Genomic DNA, 22,493 nt, shown 5'->3' with positions numbered 1-22,493 from the left:
TTACTATCAGCACTCTTAGGTATCTGATTCCTCATTGGCGTTTGAACGCCAGGATTGGGTGAGAAATGGGCGTTTAACGCCAACTTTTCCCCCTTTTCTGGCGTTTGAACGCCAGAACTGGGCAAGGAATGGGCATTTAACGCCAGCTTTTCCCCCTTTCTGGCGTTTGAACGCCAGGAGTATTCCTCTCTGGGCTCTTACTGTCCTCAGAGGGATTTTGAGCAGTGGTTTGGTTATCCTCTGTCAACTGTTCCTTTCTTGGCTTTTTGCTACTTTGAGCAGTGTTATTCAATGTCTTCCCACTCCTCATTTGAACTGCTTGGCATTCTTCTGTTATCTGTTTAGATAACTGCTGTTTTGTTTGATTCAACTGTGATTCTATGTTCTTGTTGGCAATTTTTGTTTCTTGGAGCATCTCTTTAAATTCTGCCAACTGTTTTGTCATCAGGAGTAATTGTTGATTAAGCTCAACAATCTGTTCTTGAGGATTAGGATCAGTAGCTACTGCCATAGCTTCTTCTTTTGTAGAGGGCTCACTGCTAGAGTACAAATGTTGATTTCTAGCAACAGTATCTATGAGTTCTTGAGCCTCTTCAATGATCTTCCTCATATGTATAGATCCACCAGCTGAGTGGTCTAGAGACATCTGAGCTTTTTCTGTAAGCCCATAGTAGAAGATGTCTAACTGTACCCACTCTGAAAACATTTCAGAGGGGCATTTTCTTAGCATACCTCTATACCTCTCCCAGGCATTATAAAGGGATTCATTATCCTCTTGTTTAAAGCCTTGGATGTCCAGCCTTAGCTGTGTCATCCTTTTTGGAGGGTAAAATTGATTCAGGAATTTGTCTGATAACTGTCTCCATGTTTTTATGCTTGCTGTGGGTTGGTTATTCAACCACCTCTTAGCTTGATCTTTTACAGCAAATGGAAACAGTAATAATCTGTAGACATCCTGATCTACCTCTTTATCACGTACTGTGTCAACAATTTGTAAGAATTGTGCCAGAAACTCAGTAGGTTCTTCCTGTGGAAGACCGAAATACTAGCAATTTTGCTGCACCATGATAATGAGTTGAGGATTTAGCTCAAAGCTGCTTGCTTTAATGGGAGGTATGCAGATGCTACTCCCATATGCAGCTGTAATGGGGTTAGCATATGACCCCAGAGTCCTTCTGGACTGCTCAATTCCACTTAGGTCCATGATGGAGAAAGAGAATATGATATGGATTCACAAGTGAAGTAATTTTTTTTATTAAAGGTGACCGAAGAATTTAAAATAAAATAAAATAAAATTTTGAAAACTAAAAAAAATGAGATCAAAACAAATTGAAAACTAAATCAATTAGTTAATAAAAAAAAGATTTTGGAATTAGCAATTGAAAAGATATGATTGAAAATTATTTTGAAAAAGATTTAATTTTTTTGAAATGAGGAAAGAGAAAAACAACAAAATAACACCAAACTTAAAATTTTTAGAAAATCAGCCTCAAATAAAAGACTCTAAACCAACAAAAATAAAACAGTCCTAATCTAAGCAACAAGATAAACCGTCAGTTGTCCAAACTCGAACAATCCCTGGCAACGGCGCCAAAAACGTGGTGCACAAAATTGCAATCACACTTTTGCAATTCTGCACAACTAACCAGCAAGTGCACTGGGTCGTCCAAGTAATACCTTACGTGAGTAAGGGTCGATCCCACGGAGATTGTCGGCTTGAAGCAAGCTATGGTTATCTTGTAACTCTTATTCAGGATATCAATAATTATCAGGGTTGATTGTGAAAAGTAAAAGAACATGAAATAAGTACCTGTTTTGCAGTAATGGAGAACAGGTTGAGGTTTTGGAGATGCTCTATCTTTTGAATCTCTGATTTCCTACTGTCTTCTTCTTCATGCACGCAAGGCTTCTTCCATGGCAAGCTGTATGTAGGGTTTCACCGTTGTCAATGGCTACCTCCCATCCTCTCAGTGAAAATGTTCAACGCGCTCTGTCACAGCACGGCTAATCATCTGTCGGTTCTCAATCAGGTTGGAATAGAATCTAGTGATTCTTTTGTGTCTGTCACTAACGCCCAACCTTCAGGAGTTTGAAGCTCGTCACAGTCATTCAATCCTTGAATCCTACTCAAAATACCACAGACAAGGTTTAGACCTTCCGGATTCTCTTGAATGCCGCCATCAGTTCTAGCTTATACCACGAAGATTCTGATTAAAGAATCAAAGAGATATCTACTCAATCTAAGGTAGAACGGAGGTGGTTGTCAGGCACACGTTCATAGGTGAGAATGATGATGAGTGTCACGTATCATATTCATCAAGTTTAGGAACAAGTGATATCTTAGAATAGAAGCAAGCGTGATTGAATGAAAAACAGTAGTAATTGCATTAATCCATCAAGACACAGCAGAGCTCCTCACCCCCAACCATGGGGTTTAGAGACTCATGCTGTAGAGGATACAATGAGGAACGTGTAAAGTGTCATGAGGTACTAATACAATATCAAAAGGTCCTATTAATAGTGAACTAGTAACCTAGGGTATACAGAAATGAGTAAATGACGTAAAAGTCCACTTTCGGGGTCCACTTGGCGTGTGCTTGGGCTGAGCATTGAAGCTTTCATGTGTAGAGACTTTTTCTGGAGTTAAACGCCATCTTTTATGCCAGTTTGGGCGTTTAACTCCAATTTTTGTGCCAGTTCCGGCGTTAAACGCCGGGAATTCTGAAGCTGATTTGCAACGCCGGTTTGGGCCATCAAATCTCGAGCAAAGTATGAACTATTATACATTGCTGGAAAGCCCAGAATGTCTACTTTCCAACGCAATTGAGAGCGCGCCAATGGGGCTTCTGTAGCTCCAGAAAATCTACTTCGAGTGCAGGGAGGTCAGAATCCAACAGCATCTGCAGTCCTTTTCAGCCTCTGAATCAAATTTTTGCTCAGGTCCCTCAATTTCAGCCAGAAAATACCTGAAATCACAGAAAAATACACAAACTCATAGTAAAGCCCAGAAAAGTAAATTTTAACTAAAAACGAATAAAAATATAACAAAAACTAACTAAAATATACTAAAAACATACTAAAAACAATGCCAAAAAGCGTATAAATTATCCGCTCATCAGACGCTGTTGAAGACTAATCCCGGTTCCACTGTACAAATATGCACCACCCTCCAACCAGATGGTGAAGTTACCTTTGATAGAATGTATATATGTTTAAGTGGCTGCGAAAATGGGTTCAAGGCTGGTTGTCGTCCTTTGATAGGTCTGGATGGTGCTTTCCTGAAGACACAGTTTGGTGGCCAGATTTTGTCAGCCGTAGGGTTAGATGCAAATCATTATATCTATGTCATAGCCTGGGCTATTGTCAGAGTGGAGAATACAGAAACATGGAGATGGTTTCTTGAGCTACTTCATCAGGACTTGGGGTATTATAAAGATCATGACTGGTGCTTCATATCAGATATACAAAAGGTGTGATTTTTTTTATTGTCTTGCTTTGACTTTATTTGATCTTATATTAAGAATTGTGTTGTTATGCTTACTGTGAAGAATTGTGCTTTCATTGGATTTTGATGGTTAGTTTTTAGGGAAAGAATTTTGATGTTAGGCTTATCTGAATTAATTGTAAGATCATTGGATATTGATGGTTAGTTATTAGGGACAGAATTCTGCTGTTATGCTTACTTGAAGAATTGTGCTTTCATTCGATATTGATGGTTAGTTATTAGGGACAGAATTCTGCTGTTATGCTTACTTGAAGAATTGTGCTTTCATTCGAAATTGATGGTTAGTTATTATGGAAAGAATTTTGCTGTTATGCTTATCTGCATTAATTGTGAGATGATTGGATATTGATGGTTAGTTATTAGGAAAACCATTGTGCTGTTATGATGACTTGAAGAATTGTGCTTTCATTATGCTTGTATGCATTATATGGAGAACTTGTAATTATTGGTTGTCTGATTAATCTAGATGTCCTATTAAGCATGCTATATACTTCCTGGATCATTATGTGCACGTTAGATAAACGTTAGGGACTTGTATGGGTCACGATCTTCAATTGTAGGGACTATTATGGGGATAGTAATCAAATGTCAGGGACTATTATGTGTCACGATTATAATGCCAGGGACCATTATGTGTGTATAATGTGTATAATGTTTATTGAATCTGGCAGGGACTGATATCAGCAGTAAATGCGGTGATGCCTGATGTGCATCACTATTTCTGCGTCTGGCATTTATGGAAAAATTTCAACAAGAATTAGAAGGACTTACAGCTACGGAGATTTCTATAGGAATGTGCAAGGGCAACAACATACCAAGAATTCAGGGATGGAATGGACAAGATCAAAAGGTTAAATGAGGATGCTTGGACATACTTAGAGAAGTGGCCGATGGATGCTTAAACCAGAAGCTTATTCATCCATAAGCCAAAGTTGGATAACATCTGTAACAACGCATACGAAGTGTTCAATGCTAAGATGCACGAGCCAAACCCATCATAACATTGCTGGAGGAGGTAAGGATGTTTGTTATGCGTACCAAAGCGAAAAACAAGGTAAAGCTATAGAATCATACTGGGAAGTTCACACCTATTATAAAGAGCAGGCTGGAAAAGGTTAAGAAAGATTCCAAGCATTGGAAGCCTATTTGGACTGGGGATAACAGATACGAAAAAAATTTGAGGTGCACGGACATCCAACTAACCATGTTGTGGACATAGGAAAAATATCGTGCACATGCCAATTTTGGATGCTAACGGGTAAGTTAATTATCTTTATGCATTTTACTTACTTTAACCATAACTATTATCATGGTTCATGTCACTGTTTGGCACCTGTAGGTATTCCGTGTATGCACGCTTGTGCTGCCTTCTCTCGTGTGAATAAGCAACCAAAAGACTTCTGTCACAGATGGCTGACCAGGGACTCATACAGGGAAACTTATAACCACCACATTAGTTCAATTCCGGGTCAATTAATGTGGGAAAGAGCAGAGGACTGTAACAGGCCACATGCCCCCTAAAATCAAGACAAAACCTGAAAAACTAAAGATGAAGAGGAGGGTGGATGCAGACGAGAAGAGTGGTTTTAGAACTAAGAAGCCTAAAGTTGACCCAAAACTCTCGGGCAACACTGCAGACGGTGTACACCTAAAGAGACAGTCGGGTGCCTTTACATGCAGTTACTGTGGTGAAAAGGGGCATACGAAGAGAGGCTGCAAAAAGAAGAGAGATGCTTATGCTGGTACTGCTGCTGCTGCTACAGCTACCGCTGCCACTGCCGCCGAGGCGGCCGAGAAGAAGAAAAATGATGAAGTACATCCTGTGCCTGAGCATCCTGTTCAGCAGCCCCAAGACGATTCTGGCCAAGCAGATTTAGAAAGCAATCCCCAGGAGATCGACTTAACTCAGCCTTTTGCTTCTGAGCAAGAGGATTCTGAAAAGGTAACTAAAATATTACATTTGAGTATGTTATTATTTCCATGAATAAATAATACTTAATGCCACTTATTTCTATTATAGGATCCTGGACCGAAAAGACCTTTGAAGCTGTCACCAAGAAGACGATCCTCTCTGCCGCCAATCGCACCAACAGTGAATCTCTTGCAGGGTGCATCTTCAGCAACATCTTCAAAGTTTGCCAACTTAATGCAGTTCATCCCAACGCCAGGATTTAAGCCCCAAGAAAGAAGAATTGAATACTTTAGATATATATATTTAGGAGTTTCTATTTTGTTTTGTGTTATTAGTCTTTTCCATCGTATAATGACTAGAAGGTGAACTGTGATCCAAAGGCCTTTTTAGTATGCCTTGGCCTTGCTTTTGATGAAACTACAGATAGCAGCATAATGGTTTCTAAGCTGCCTTTTACAGTCAACTTTTGTTGTTTTTTAATAAATAATGGAATTTATGTTAATATACTATGCTATATGGTTTACCATTCAAGAAGCAGTTTCTTTATTTTTTTCATAAACAATAGGATTTATCTTAACAACAATTTCATAGGTAACAGCACTTTTCATTCTATCAAGAAGCAGATTTTTACAACTGTTGATAACAAGGAATCCAAAACCACCAATTCATTTATCATTTACAACACAGGATCACCAACAACAGTGTCAATACACACACAGCTAACACTAACAACTGGGTAATCACTTTTTGCATCTTGACATCCTCCTCCAACCTTCAAAGCCTCCAATCAAAGTTGATCTTCACTTCATCACCACGCGATTCTGACTTTTTAACCTGTTCCTCATTCACAGAATCTGCTCAGGCAAAAAACCCGCACTATCTCTTTCCACTTGTCTGTAACCAATAAAAGATTAAAGTTTAGAGAGGAACAACACAAGAACAGTCAGGGGAGGAGAATCATAACAACACAAGAACAGTCATGGGAGGAGAATCATAACAACACAAGTAATTATTCTAACCTACATTATAATTGGGGCAGCCATAGAACGGTTTATTCGGATTCAAATCTGTGCTAGACCATCTGAGAACTGGCCTACAGCCACAGCCGCACCATTCTGGCGGGACCGATCTTCTGCTCTTCGTTTGCATTCTAGTCCGGTTCCAGCTAGATGGGGAACAAACAGAGCTTCCACCTGCAGTGCTACCTCCACCCATCATCGACATGAGTAGCAGCCCCGGATGAGAGTGTATGAACAAGAAGAAGTGTATGAAAGAAGAAGAAGAGGTGAGCAAGACGAAGAGGGGAAGTGTATGAGAATTTGGGGATTTAGGGTTATATATACTAGGAGGGACCAATTTGGGTAAAAATTGGAACTTAGCCAGCTCAGCTATCCGTTGGGAGCCCTCTAGCGTGGTAATCAGAGGCCAGTCAGTGTTCCGGTGATGAGTCATCACCTGAAATATAGTCAGAGACTAGTTTGAGTACTCGAAGCTCTATCTTGAAGACTACAATAAAAAAATCGAGACCTTAAGAATTATTATGAGTAATTACGTGAATCTCAGGAACTATTATGAGTATTTACTTGGAGGTATTGCTTGGAGGAGTACTTCGTCAACAAGTATGCAATGTGAGAAATGAAAATTGGGCGTGATCCATTACATTGTGATAACCATCAAAGCGGTCACGTGTCATCAAATAATTGACTATGTTTTTCTATAAATTAATTAAGATTCTACAAAAAAAGAAAAAATTAAAAATTCTCTTTAGAATCACACTCACACAATTCTCATATCCCAATGATGACTTTCTGAAACATATTCCTAAGTTAATTTATGTAAATTTCCTTTCATCTTCTCTTTTATTTGTCTTTTTTCTACTATTCTTCTGCAATTCACATTTATGTAACCTTTATTATTTTTAATTTCGTAAGTTGTAATTCTACTTTATTTTTTTTTGTCAAGTTTTGTACCGATTATTTTCAATTCCTTCGAACTTCTGAGAAGGAATGTTATGGTTTTTAATTTCAAACTCTGCAAAGTGTATTATCAAGTTTTTATAATAAATCTAGTTATTTGTTTGGGTAATTATAATTTTATACTTTTTTAATTTTTTATTGACAAAATATAAATTTTGATGCACGTTAATGTGTATTACCATAAAAACGGGTTTAGCTACCAAATTTTAACTACAAATACTAAATCTTGATAAAAATAAATGAGCGTGTTTTCTATTTACTACGAAACATTGTCACAGTGACTAAAATTTAATCTTTTGCCATAAATAATATTTTCTGTAGTTATACTTCCTACTTACATTAACGTGCCATGACTATCTTGTCTTGAATAAATTAATTTTTTAAATAAATTTATTAATGTATAATATCATTTTTTTAAATAGTCTAACATTAACACGTATTTATGAAATTAATTTTAAAAATATAAAAAATAAATTTAGATAAAATAAAAAATTATAAAAATAAAGATAATATTCTAATATTTAAGTTAATTATAAAGATAAAAGTTATTTTACTAAAATAATATAATTTGAATAGATAATAAAAAGTTTAATAATTTTTAAATATAAAATTTTTTTCAGCTTTTATTAAAAATAAATTATTTTATTATTTTTAATTTAAAAAAATGAGGATAAGTTAAAAAAAAATTTAGTCTTTATTTACATAGTTTAGTATTCACTATATATTTTTGTGAGTACTATACTCTTATTACATGCATAATTATCTTTTTAAAAATTATTTGGTGAAATTATGAATTAAATTTTTTATTTATACTATTATTTAATTAATATATTTCATTAATTAATTATTTTATAATTATTTTTAGTTATAAAAAAATTAATACTAATTAATTTATGAGTCACTTATATAAAAGTTTACAATTTTATTAAGTAACAAAGAAATTAATTTATAAAATTTCTTATAACAATTTTATGTAATAATTAATTTGTCTAATGTAATAAAATTTTAGTAACTAATTTAGCAATTAAAATTTATTAAACATTAAATTTTTCAGGTAAAAATATTTATAAAATTTATATTAAAGTAGTTTTTTGGTTATTTATTGTTATTATAATAAAAATTAAAGATAAAAATATTACGGACTCAAAATTTAAATTTAAATTTATATTTTTAATCATATTTGACCATTAAAAAATAAATAAATAACTATTGTATCAAAAATAAAATAATTTAAAGTATATTTAGTAGATAATAAACAGTAGAATAGAAAAAATATTTTTAAGATTAAAGAAAGTTAAAAAATCTAAACAACAATGATCAAACTGAATTTTTTAGATTTAAAATTTTAATGTGCGCTTAACTTCTCAGGTAGCTTTTTGCGAAAAGTTAAAGTAATCATGGACAAATTTTAATATAACTTCTCATCATTCACGTTGTCTTTTAACTCCTACTTTTCTGTAGCACATGAAAACACTTTTTTTAACCACACTATATGAACTCTTATATGATAAGGTATCCTCCAAACTCAAAATACCGATTTTTTTCTTCATTTTGGTGTTATTTGTTGATTTTTTTAGCAGATTTTTTCGTAAAACCAAAAAGTAATAATTCAGGAGAGGTCTTTTTAGCAGAACTACGGTAATCACATAATATCAACAACAATAAAGAATTTGCAGAAGGTTTGGACGAAATAAGTCAAAATCAACTGTATATGGAATTTTAATTTTTTTTACGTGATTTTTTGAGTTCTAATATTTAATTTATTTATTTTATTCAATTTTGTATTCAGTTGTGGACACTTAGGAGAAATCACAACTGGCAAAAGGATGACAATTCAAATTTGGCATTTAAAAAATATGAAAAAGACATCATAAAACTTGATGGGCATGGACAAAGTCGAGATAATGACATAAATTTATTGGTATGATTTCTGGGTGTCATGGTCCGTAGAGCAACGCTATAAATTGAAAAGATCTTTAGTGTTGAAAATGTAGGACGTGTGATAAATTTAGAGTAGTTGGTTGAAACTTTAGAGAAAAAGCTATGGAAATGAAAAAATCAAAATTTAGTTGACAATTCTATACAAATTTTTGTTATCAAAATACATGGATAAAGTGTATAGTTTATCTTGTGATTTGCCAAACATTTAATGAGTGTATTTAATAAGTAATAGTTGAAATTTTAAATATATTTATTCTAGAAGAGATTAAAATTTATTTTATTTATGTTAAAAAAAATTTATTTCTTATTAAATATAAGTCTAGACTATTATTATTATTATTATTATTATTATTATTATTATTATTATTATTATTATTATACTGAATTCTTATTAATATTTTTTTATAAAAAATGTTAGATATTATATGTTTAAAAAGTTTGATTTTTGTTATTAATGTTATATATATAAATATAATTTTAAATTAATAAAATTATTCTATTAGAATAAATTAGTACAAATTAGTTATGGATTGTATGTGAAAAATAGAGTGAGTTAGTCATAAAAATAGTGTGATTAAATAACCCAACGTCAACTCCAAAAAAACTGTGATTGAAAAATTCGGTCTACACAAATGAAGTATGGTAAAATTATATTTTTCGATTTGATTATTCTTATTTAGCCACGGTATTATGCGTGGACAATAATATACAAATTGTGATTTTTTAAAGGTCTCCACAATGTTTAAAACTATGGTTAATAATGTTAATATCGTGGCAAATTGAAAATACAATTCCCTGATTAGCCATAAATATTCTTTCGTAGTCAATGTATGATTGCTATGGTTATCTTAGAGTTTAACCACGATTTTTTGTGTGGCTAAATCTCTTATTTTTTGTAGTAGTGGTACTTATAAGAAGAGTAAGTTTCACTTCTAAATATTAGAAATGGAACCACGATTTGTGTTTTGAAAAAGTCTTGTTCACCCGCAAAACGTAAAATCAGCATAACACAAGGTATACAAACAAACAATATGTGCTTTAATTAAAGTAGGACAAGTGGATATTATTGTTTGTATATGTAGATAGCAAACAAATCAACGACATGTTCACTTGGAAGAATAACTCATGCTAGTATAAGTTCCAAGAAGTCATACTAGAGAATAGAGATAGATAGAGTTGTACGATCTAAGAGAGCGCCCGAAAAGACTTCATTAGACCATTCTTTTTAGTAAATACCAAATTATTCCCAAAAGAATTTTATATTAGACATGTCGATCTTTAACAAATGATTATTCTTAAAAGTTTTTCAAAATTTATTTTTGTCAAATAAATTAGTTCTTCTATTAGGTTGAGATTTGAAACATAAACTATAAATACTCTAATAGAGAAATCTATGGAGATAGTGAATATCATGACAAGGAGAAAGATTAATATTATGTGCCTACAAGAGACAAAATAGATTGGTTCGAAGGACAGAAAAATAGATCGATACTTCTGATTTCAAACTTTGATATACAGAAAAGGTGAAGAATAGGAATAGAGTTGGTATTATTGTGGATAGCAATGGAAGAAGGACGTAGTGGATGTCAAGAGGGTGTGAAATCGGATTATCTCTATCAAACTTGTGGTGAATGGAGGTGCTTTTCATGTGATTAGCGCCTATGCACCGCAAGTAGGTTCGGACGAACAACACAAGATAAGGTTTTGGGAGGATCTAGAGAGTTTGGTCCATCAAGACATACCTTTGAGAGATAAGATTTTCTTAGGAGGAGATTTAAATGGCCATGTTGGAAGAGAAGTAACTGGGTATGGAAGTATTCACAGAGGCTATGGTTTCGGAGTGATCAATGCCGATGGTAAGACTATTTTGGACTTTTTCTCAACCTTTGACCTTCTCATCGTAAATACATGTTTTAAAAAGAGAAACGAACATCTTATAACCTATAAGAGTGGCATGACAAGCTCTCAAATCGACTTCTTGTTGAGGAGAGTTGATAAAAAAAATTGCATTAATTGTAAAATTATCTCGAGAGAGAGTTTAACAACACAATAGAGGATGCTCGCATAGATTTTCGCGTTGAGCAAAAATTGAGGAAAAGATATCATACGAAGAACCCAAGGACGAGGTGGTGGCGGATGAAAGGTGAGAAACAAAGAAGCTTCCTAAGACGAATAGGAGAAGAGGCCAAGTGGGATGGAAATAGAAGCGCGAAAGAGATGTGGAGGGAGATGGCAGAAGTTATTAGAAGAATAGCAACAGAAAGTTTTGGTGAATATAAAGGGATATGACTAAGAGGTAAGGAGTCTTGGTGGTGGAATGCGAGTGTACAAAAAAAATAAAGATAAAAAAGTGAATGCTTTAAATAGCGGTCTTTATGCCGCAATGCAGATAATTGAGAAAAATATAAGGCGGCTAAGAAAAAGACAAAAGTGGTTGTAAGTTAAACAAGAACAAGAGCATATGAGGGTCTCTACCAGTCTTTGGGAACGAAAGAAGGACAAAAAGGTATATATAGAATCACAAAGAGCTGGAAAAGAAGAATGAGAGATTTGGATCAGGTTAAGTGCATAAAGGATAAGGATGGAGAGGTGCTGGCTTAAGAAGAGAAGATTAATGAAAGGTAGAAGAGCTACTTTTATGAGTTATTTAATTAAGGACATAAGACTCTTTCGAGTTTGGTCGGTTATGCACAAGGGAAGAAGATAAAAATTTTGACTACTATCGAAGGATTCGAGACTGCAAGGTAAAAGAGACTTTAAAGTAGATGAAAAATGGCAGGACAATAGGACCTAATAATATCCCAATTGAGGTTTGGAAGGACCTTGGAGAAAAAGGCATTCATTAGTTAACCAAGCTTTTTAATGATAATATATTATATATGAGTACAGTAATATTGTGATAATATAAATACAAATATTATTTCTCTAAATCAAAATAACTAGAGTAAGTTCATACAGAAACAATTAAAATAAAAAAAAGAAAATATTCGCATGCATCTTTTAATTTATTTCTCAACGCACATCACATCTATGTATAAATATTTTTGCATATATCTGATTTTTCTCAACTAATGCTTGTTAATCATTGCAGGAATAATATATATTGAATGCCACATTTCGGAATAGGCTATTGGGGTTAAAGGTGAAAAAATAGTAAGTGGCTTTCAAAAAATTTTATTTTTAATAAAGTTGTTTTAGTTTATTTTACAAGAAAGAAATGATATTTAGGCTTTTAGAAAAGATTTCAATTTGACAAAATACACTAAATATAAATAGACATACTAGAAAAATGCAATCTAAAAATTAGATTTCGGCATGAATTTTGTAAGTTTGCTTAGCAAAATAAATCTTTCAGTCCTCTAAATTTAACGATTTTATGTTAATTGTAATGTTTTTAGTAATTTTTTATGGGAATCTCCTAAAATTCAAAAGAATTGGATAAAAGTCTAGAAATTGAAATTTTATTCGGTTTTTTATATTTAATTTCTAAATATTTTTAAATATTTCAACAAAAAATTAAATCAAATATATGAATTATTTTTCAATTATGAAAAAAAAATATATTTTATCAAATTAAAATCTTTTTGGATGACCAAAATATCAACTTTTTAATTTCCGTCAAGAGAAATAAATAATGTTAGTTTGGTTCTTCTGGTGAGTTAGTAAGTTATTAGTCCCTTTATTGGACTTGATGGCTGCAGTTGGTGAACTTTCCCCTAACAGAATTTGGTTAATAATGGTAAGCATTTATTAGAATTAAATAAGGTTATTAATCAAATGTATTGGTTATATTAATAGGCTAATAATACTCCTATATGAACAATTTGTAACTGGTTATTTCTCTTTTTCAATTGATGGCTATCATGACCTGAAGAAACACACAAGTTTTATTTATATTGAGTTTAGTTTGTATCTATTGATAGTGTCCGTGGTCTGAATAAACTTCTGTTTCTATTACATTTAATCAATTACCGTCACACGGATTAAAAGCCGTAAATTTTTTGTGTATTATGTAAACGAAATTCAAGAAAAAAATAGAACAATAATATAGTTGGAGCCTTGGAGGGTTAGTGTAAAAATTTTAATGTATCTAAAAATTAAACTCTTGCCCTTCTCTCTAGTTGGTTTTCCATCATTATAATAATTACCTTTTCTAGGGTTTAATCTTTTCATTTCTGATGTAGAAGTGCGGTGTATAAGGCAACTGAACCTAACTGGCTTCTTTTGTGTTGATGCTGTCATGTATAGCATGAATTAAAATTAAAGAATTCATGCATGAATCATGTGGCCTAAAACAATTTTTATTTGGGTCTTCAATTTTCTCTCAGACATGCAGAAGTTTGAGCAATGTGACAAAATTACAATTCAGAGGATACGAAATATATCAAACGCATCAATTATTCCAATAGGATCTGAAAAGTAGTTAAGGAATAAATTATTCTCTCATATCCTCTTTGTGTTATCGTATAATAAATCTAACGGATTTAATATATGAAATAATTCTTTTCATCTTTTATTTGAATTTAGAATATTGTGTATGTTTTAATTAAATTCTAAACAATTAACTTATTATAAATAATTTGACACCGTTTTATCAAGAGTCACTACATTCGCGCCGCATAACGCCCGTCTGTGACACAATCCGGGAAAAAGAGTGGCAAAATGGTGCTTCAATAAAAGTATGAGAGTAAGTACTCCTCGTACTCTATAATTTATCTATGTCTAATGTAAGACGGGATAAAGTTAGACAGTCCTATGTTGAGAAAGATCAACGGATTTGGAGTTGGGAAGCGTATCTCCGATTGGAGAGTGAATTATTTGGAAATGTTTGGAAGAATGAATTGTTTCATATGTTCAAGTGGACAGGAAGGATAAATGACATCTATTTGGCACGTAAGGAGAAGTATGGCCGAATCCATCTATTTGCTTTCATCAGGTATACTACAAAAGGAGGGGCATTAAAGACCATCAAAGAGATGAATGGAATGCGATTAAGGAGCAAAGAAATCTTTGTGAGTGAGGCTAAGTACAGAAGGAGGATTGATGTCCGGGAAAAAACCACTACGCACGATGAAGATGTCAAGGAGTCTCCTGATGAAAAACAAGAAAAAATTAAAGAAAAGGATATTGAGGTGAACGAGAAAGAGAGAGTTGTCTTGGAACACCATAGAAGTAAAGAACTAAAAATTCAGAGGGAACCGTTGGAGTTGGGATGAGATGCGGTGGTAAAGATGCCACAGGGGCTACAGGAGGTAGAGCATGACGAGGATAGAAAGGTATTTGATGTTGAGGATTTGGATGAGTGGCATGAGGGTTTTTTGAAAATGCGAACAGATAATCTTTTGGTGTATCCGACAGTTATGGTAAATGTGGAATCTATGGGATCTCAAATAATCAGTAACGAAGCAATCTCTGAACAATCAGAGACTTGGAAATACGGGGATAAACGGAAAGAAAGGGTTGATTTGGTGTTGAATAAAAGTTCAGTTGGGGCTGGGTTGAAGTATATAAGGCCCAATATGTTAGTGGGGTGTGGCGGCGAAGTGGCTGTGTGGTGCGACGAAGAGTATGTTATTGTGCATTTTAAAAGGGCCTCCTTGCTGGTTGCTGCAGGTGACGATGAAGAGAGGGGCGTGGCTGGTCATGGAGTTCGTGAAGGGGTTGATGCCACGGTGAATAGCACCAACGAGGTAGATCTGGGAGCAGTGCGGAAGTCAGCCGCTAGTGGCGGAGGTGATAATGTCTGCACTGAACTTGATGGTGTGGAGGATAAGGAGGAGCGTGAAGCCCCTTATGCACCCGACGAGCAGAATCAAGTCGGAAAAGAGATTGGCGGAGGTGCGGAGAATTGTTCGAACAGCACAGCAGAAAAAAACATTCCACCAAGTGTAGTTAATGAGATCCATGCTAGTTTGGATGAGAGTGGTAAGCAGCATGTTGGCATATGTCTAATGAGAGGTAATGCAGTGCAAGATTCAGATTTAGAGGATGAGAATACAGTGGTGTAGAAAACTGGGTTGGATGATGAAGGGGCTGTCAGAAACTTGGAAGATTCGGAGGACTCAGAGCCAGACAGTGAAACTAATCAAGATGAACACGGAGGAAGTTTGGATAAAGATATGGCTGAAAATAGGGCTGTTTGGGATCTGGCTGTCGAATTAGGAGCTATTTTATATGACGAGGATGAGGACATTATGGCTATTCTCCAAGTTCAGAATGAAGTATTGGCGCAAAAAAGAAGGCAAGCAAAACAGAAAGAGAAAGCAAGAAGGTGCCGCCCCAAAAATCGAAATAAGGTGTGTAATAAAGTTTTTAAATGATTTTAGTTTGTGGAATATGAGGGGTTTAGGGGGTGTTGAAAGTAGAAAATGGTAAAAAATTTAAGCGTAAAAATAATGTGAATATGTTAGGATTGATAGAAACAAAGAAAGAGGTGATTTCTAAGTTTGATGTAGTGCAATTTTGGGATAATAATGCGGTGAGTTTGGAATTTGTGGGATTGGAAGGTGCTTCTGGAGGTTTAATAATAATGTGGGATGTTATGATGTCTAGGTTGAGTAATTGTTACAAAGGAGAGAGATGGTTGTGTATAGAAGGGGAATTGACAAACAATAATTTTTATTTGTACTGTTTGTTTGGTGTATGGTGCGCATACAAGGGAAGAGAAGCTTGCTATGTGGGAAGAGTTGAGTTTTTTTATCGGAAATATGTCAGGTTCCTCTTTACTACATGGGTGTCTTCAATGAGGTTGTGCAGTTGGAAGAAAGAAAAGGCGCTAATGTGTTAACATCAGTATCGAACTGGTGGATATAAAGCTGAATGACTGTAAATTTACGTGGTTCAGGAGGTCAATCATGCAGTCAAATTAATAGAACACTGGTGAGTTTTGTTTCGTTGTTAACATAAATATTTTCGCATTTTTTTTCTTTTTTCTTTTTCTCTTTTTTCTTTTTCTCTCTTTTTCGCATTTTTCTTCTTTCTTATTTGCGTGTTTTCTCCTCATCGTTGTTTTTTTATTGCTGCTATTGTTGCTGCGTTTTTCTCTCTCTTCCTCTTCCTAGTAACTTTGCAGCATTATGTGTTTCTTCTTTTTTTTGTTAATTCGATTTTTTCTTTTATTTTTGTTAAAAGAGTAAAATAAGAATAATTATGAGAAGGTAAAACAAGAAAAAGAAAATGATGAACAAGAAAAGAAGAAGAAGATAATGAAGAAGAAGGAGGAGGCGTTGTTTTGAGTTATCGTTAAGTAATTTTCAGTGCATTCTAGATTTAAATAAGGTGCACTTAATCTATACTTATTTTGAACTGAGTTTATTTGTGTGTGTCGTCTTCATTAAGTAATTTCGGTGCATTCTTAATTTAAATAAGATGTACTTTTAGTTTGTGCTTGTTTTGAATAAAGTTTGTTTGTGTGTTGTCATCGTTAAATAATTTCGGTGCATTCTGAATTTAAATAAAGTGCATTTGGTCTGTGCTTAGTTTAAACCGAATTTGTTTGTGTATCATCATTATTAAGTAATTTCGGCACCGTCTGAATTTAAATAAGCTAAGGTGCACTTTTGGTCTGAACTTATTTTGAACTGAATTTATTTGTGTGTCGTCATCATTAAAGAATTTCGGTGCATATTGAATTTGAATTGTTATACATATAAGAAGACGACGATGATGATAATAACGATAACAATAACGATAACGATAACAATATAATAATGTTGATGGTGGAGGAGCGAGGAGGAGGAGGAGGAGGAGGAGGAGGAGGAGGAGGAGGAGGAGGAGGAAAAGGAAGGAAAAGATCGAAAAAATTAAAATGAATAAAGAAAAAGGAGAAGGAGAAAAATGAGGAGGAAGAAGAGATGGAGGTGGTGGTGTGGTGGTAACAATGATGATAACGAAAGAAAAAAATGAGGAAAAGAAGAGGGGAAAAAAGATGCAGAAAACAATTATAACAATTTGGTTGGACTTAGTTACATATTTTGCTTGATTGTATAGTTTTATTCAATAAAAATTTGTCCAAAATAATTTAAAATTATCTTAATTTTTTTAATTATTATTTATCTTGTTTTATATTCTTATTTTATATATTATATGCATAAAATTATAAATATTAAATTAAATAAAATTATTTTAGATTAGATTATTATCTTTTTAGTATTACCATCCTTAAATGTATATATTTTGAACCGTTATTATATTTGTCTTTTTTCATTAAATATATCTATTAGGATACATTTTAAGTATATCACGAATTCAAGTGTTTTAATATTTTTAACAATTAGTCTCAATCACAAAAAAATATATATATATAATTGAGGTTAATAACTAAATCAATTTTTAATTAAAATTAATAGTTAAAATTACTAAAACATATGTTCTCATGCTATACTCAAAATGTTTCTTACCTATTAATATTTATATAGTTCATAGTTCATACTTCTTGCTTGAAATGTTAATTTCTATATTTTGTCTGTTGTACAAATTTGCACTTTCTTCATGAATTATTGTAGCACAAAACAAAACTATTGCTTGCTTATTTCATATACTACGTACAAAATGGTTGAATGATTATCTTCCTTTCCCTTTAAGTCCCATCATCATGATCATATATATTTTGGTTTGCATATGCATAATAAAAGGTGTATATGTTGGGTGTTGACAGGAAACAAATTAAATTGATTCCTTCAATCTGAATCTTTATTTTTCCTGTTCATTATCACTCCTAATTTAAAACTATAGCGTTGACTACTTTATCAATCATATTAATCTTTAATTTTTCTTCGCTCTTTTTAGAGAGAGGCCCTAAAGTTGATGTTCCTTGAGAACAATCCACTTACAACTGCTGATATGTTAGGCTATTTGTCCTTTCACTTTTACTTCCAAATCAAACTCCACAAAGTTTCATATATATATATATATATATATATATATATATATATACAAAAATATTATTTATATACTAAAATCAATCATTAATATATTTATGTATAAATATGTGTGATTTAATTTATTTTTAATATATATTTATATACATATATATATATATATATACAAAAATATTATTTATATACTAAAATCAATCATTAATATATTTATGTATAAATATGTGTGTGATTTAATTTATTTTTAATATATATTTATATACACCTAACATATATATATATATATATATATGAGAACGACATTCTTATAAGAATGTGAGAATGCATTTATATTTATTGTCTAATAAATGATACTATAAATACATTCATTGAATTTATGACAATATATTTATTTAAAGTCATTGTATTTATGGACATTATTTTTAATTTTTGTTAAAATATATTTAATAAAAATATTAAAATAATTAATTTCGTATAACCATAAAAAAACATAATTTAAAAAATGTACATAATAAACAATACTTTTTAAAAAAAATGAAATCATGTAATAATTAAAAAGATTCTTGAAGACGTTAATTATAAAATTGCACGGCCTTCACAGTACATTATTATCATGACCTAAAATAAAATAGGTATTAAATTAACTTCTTTTTATTTTTCTTTGGGTGTTACTTCATTTAATTTTATTTACTCTATTTTAATAATTATTTATCTCTTCTATGATTCTCTTCTTGGTTCTCACTAATGGCGCTGTTTGTAAGCCATGCATTTTAAATCCATCTTCTTAGTTGCATATTATTAGACGCGTATTTATTAGTTAATTATTTTTTTTATCTCCTTTTAATTTAATTAATACCTTTGTTTATCAGTTGCTATTTGAATATTTACATGCTTTGTTTCTTGTCGTGAGTTTTTAGTTGATGAAGCATATAAACTTCTATATATTTTTATATTAATTTCTTCAAAATTAGGCATATTAGGTACATATTTGGATGTGATTATCTATTTTTTTTAAATACGTTATATTTCTTCAAAAAAATTAAATGAAGCGACAATAGACAAAGTGATTAATTAAAATATTAATCAGGGACATTTTATAAATAATAATATTAAAATTAATAATGTATTGATTAACTAACAAGTAACTAATATCTAAAAATATATTAATTAATTTTAAAAAAATAAAACTAAGAAAACGAATTAATATAAATGAAAAGAAGTTAATTTTATACTTATTTTGTTTTAGGTCATGACAATAATGTGCTGTGAAGGCCACACAATTTTATAATTAACATCTTCAAAGATAATGGAATATTTTTAATTACTAACAATTATCTCAAAAATAAAGTTATAATATATATTGAAATGAAATATTTTTAATTATTATATGATTTCATTATTTAAAAAAATATTGCTTGTGTACATTTTTTAATTATGTTTTTTATAGTTATATGAAATTAATTATTTCAATATCTTTATTAGATATATTTTTATAGAAATTAAAAATAATGATTGTTGAGTTTGAGAAAATAAGAACAATTAATTGATGATGATTAAACATTATTATTGGGTTAAAAATCTAATTATGTGTGTGATTGGTTTGTTCATTCGGCAGAAAATTATAATAATCAAAGCAGGCCCAATAACAAGCTAATAAGGTCCAATAATGGTTCAGGTCCATAAGCACTCAACTCGCTCATTCATGACCCAAAGGAAATAGTTGCTTATCACTAACTATAACAACACATTTCTATTTGAACCAAAGCTAATGTAACCGAACACACACACACTCTCTCTACCCACGTGAGTACTTCTAAGAGTAAGTAAAAAAAGGTAGCTCTGATTAGCGCTCAAATTAAAAAAAAAAGTGATTACCAAAATCAAGAAACAAAAAGGAAAGAAGAAGAAAGTAAAAATTAGAGCACAAAAACAAAGAACAAATCAAGAGGTGAATTAGAATATTTTTCAATACATCTAACTATTAAGATGAAGAACGAAACTCAACTCTTAAAAAAGTATCAATGCATTAATTAAAATAAACAAAAATCACATTACCAATCCATGAAAATCAAACAGAACTCCTAACATTAACAGAGTAGGTTTAGTAACTCATGATGAAAAAAACAAAAACCAATGAAAAAAATGCAGGAATGCTCAAACATCTTTCTTCTGAACCATCGTTCACTTATTTATACCCTAAATCCTATCCTAAAATTTAAATTCAAAAACTAAATCAAATCTTATTTTTGAAAGGATAAAATAACTAAAACAATAATTCAAATCTAAATTAAAGCTAAATCTTATTTTTTTAGAAGAAGTTAACAATAACTAATCGTTCAAATCTTGAATTTTTTGGAGAGTGTGGGCTGAATTAAAAACGTCATGGGAGAATATTTTGGGCTTAGTGTTGGGCTTTGATATTAGTGCCAGACTTCAATACATTTTTGGATCATTGGAGGTGAAATGGTCTTCAAAGTTGGGTGCCCAACTTGGCACAGGGCGCCCATTATTTTGGAACACTTGGCACTAGGTGCCACCCTTCCATGTCAGGCGCCAACCTTCATTTTCTAGTCAAAGGCACTGGGCTTCATTTTTGGGCACTGGACTTTGAACTTCTGGGAGCTAGGCATCCATTTGGGTGCTGGACTTGGTGTGTCGGTGCTGGGCACCCATTTGGTAGATCCTGGGCATCTGATGGTGCCTCACTTTTTTGGGAGTTCAATCTTGTGCCTTCTTTGTTTGCTTCTCTCCTCTCTCCTCTCTGTTTCTTTAAAGAATAATCATGAATGCACAATAATTCTAAACAACTCCAAAAATATGATTAGCTATGAAAAACTTCATTAAAAATATAAGAACTTCGAATTTAAACCTAAGAAAAACTATTTAAAACAATATGAGAAAATAATGAAAGATGCCAAGGCATCACAACACCAAACTTAAAATTTTGCTTATTCTCAAACAAAAAGAAGAATAAACAGAGGTGATCTTAGTGATAAGAATTGAAGAATTTGTTAATTCAAATCCAATGTTAAAGTGAAAAGTGGGGTTTATAATAATCTCTATGATCATATATAGATTTTTCTTATCTTGATGAATCTTGCATATTTAGGAATTAAGAATATTCAAAATCTCTAATTTGAATTATATTATGAGAATCCTTTTTATAATTTCTTGCAAGTTTAATAGGGGTGTCTTGTTCAATAGACACCCTGGCAGCTTGACAAAAATGGTGGACGATACTCGAAAATCTGAGTTTTGCTCTTAAATCTTCACTTTGAGCCATGGCTTGTACGTGTGTGGGGATGAGATTCTCTACTCTAACTCCTTTCCCAGTCATGATAGAGTGGCTTAGTACTGCTCTATCCACTGTTACTTCAAAATGATTAGAGGTAGGGATAATAGAGTGTTGAATAAAATCCAACCATCCCTTAGCAACAAGAATGAGCTCCGTCCTCTTTAATTGGTTTGGTGTTCCCTTGGAATCAAGTTTCCATTGTGCTCTTGGGACACATATGTCACGGAGCACTTTGTATTCCCCTTTTTTATTCCTCATCCTCACTTCATAATCATAATAATTGGAATTAGAGGAGCGAGGTTGGGAAGGGAGGCAGAGAAGCCTTCAAATATTCTAAGGTTCAAAGTCAACAGGTAGATCTCGGACATAACTCATGAAGCTAGGCTCTTTGGGTTCTTAGGTTTCCTCCTCAAGGGTCATCCAAGCATTAGCATAAAACTTATGAACCAATGTGTGCCCCATCCTTCTCGGTGGATTGGCCAGGATACTCCATTTTTTCGTGATATTTTGGCTTGAACATCTGCATAGTCATCCGATTTCAAGTCTTATCTTACATCGGAGATGATCATTTTATCCATCGTCCACATGCTATATTGGTTTTCATGAAGCTTGGAATGAAACTGGTTTGCGTCATATGAAGGAATGGCTAGTTCCTTTTCTTTTCTCTTTTTGAACAAAGACATATTGATTCCTTGAAATAATACCTCACATTATGCAAAACAGTTTCAACACCAAACTTAGACTTTGAATGTATAAGTGAGGAGAGAATAAAATATGAAGTGAGGTGAATAAAGAAGAAGATGAACATGAAGAATGAAGTGTGTGATATGTGTGTAGTGTGTATGTGCAATTATAGTGTAGTGAAATGTGAATTGTGTGGTTAAAAATAAATGATGGTGTCTATGGTGTGTGTGCTATGTGCAGAAAGAATTTGTGTAAAACAAAAGCTAGATGACAAAATTGAAAACTTTGAAGGATGAAAAAGTAG

The sequence above is a fragment of the Arachis hypogaea genome, chromosome 3 (genome assembly GCF_003086295.3).
Source record: "Arachis hypogaea cultivar Tifrunner chromosome 3, arahy.Tifrunner.gnm2.J5K5, whole genome shotgun sequence".
Classification (NCBI taxonomy): domain Eukaryota; kingdom Viridiplantae; phylum Streptophyta; class Magnoliopsida; order Fabales; family Fabaceae; genus Arachis; species Arachis hypogaea.
Note: the sequence above shows the minus strand (reverse complement) of the source record.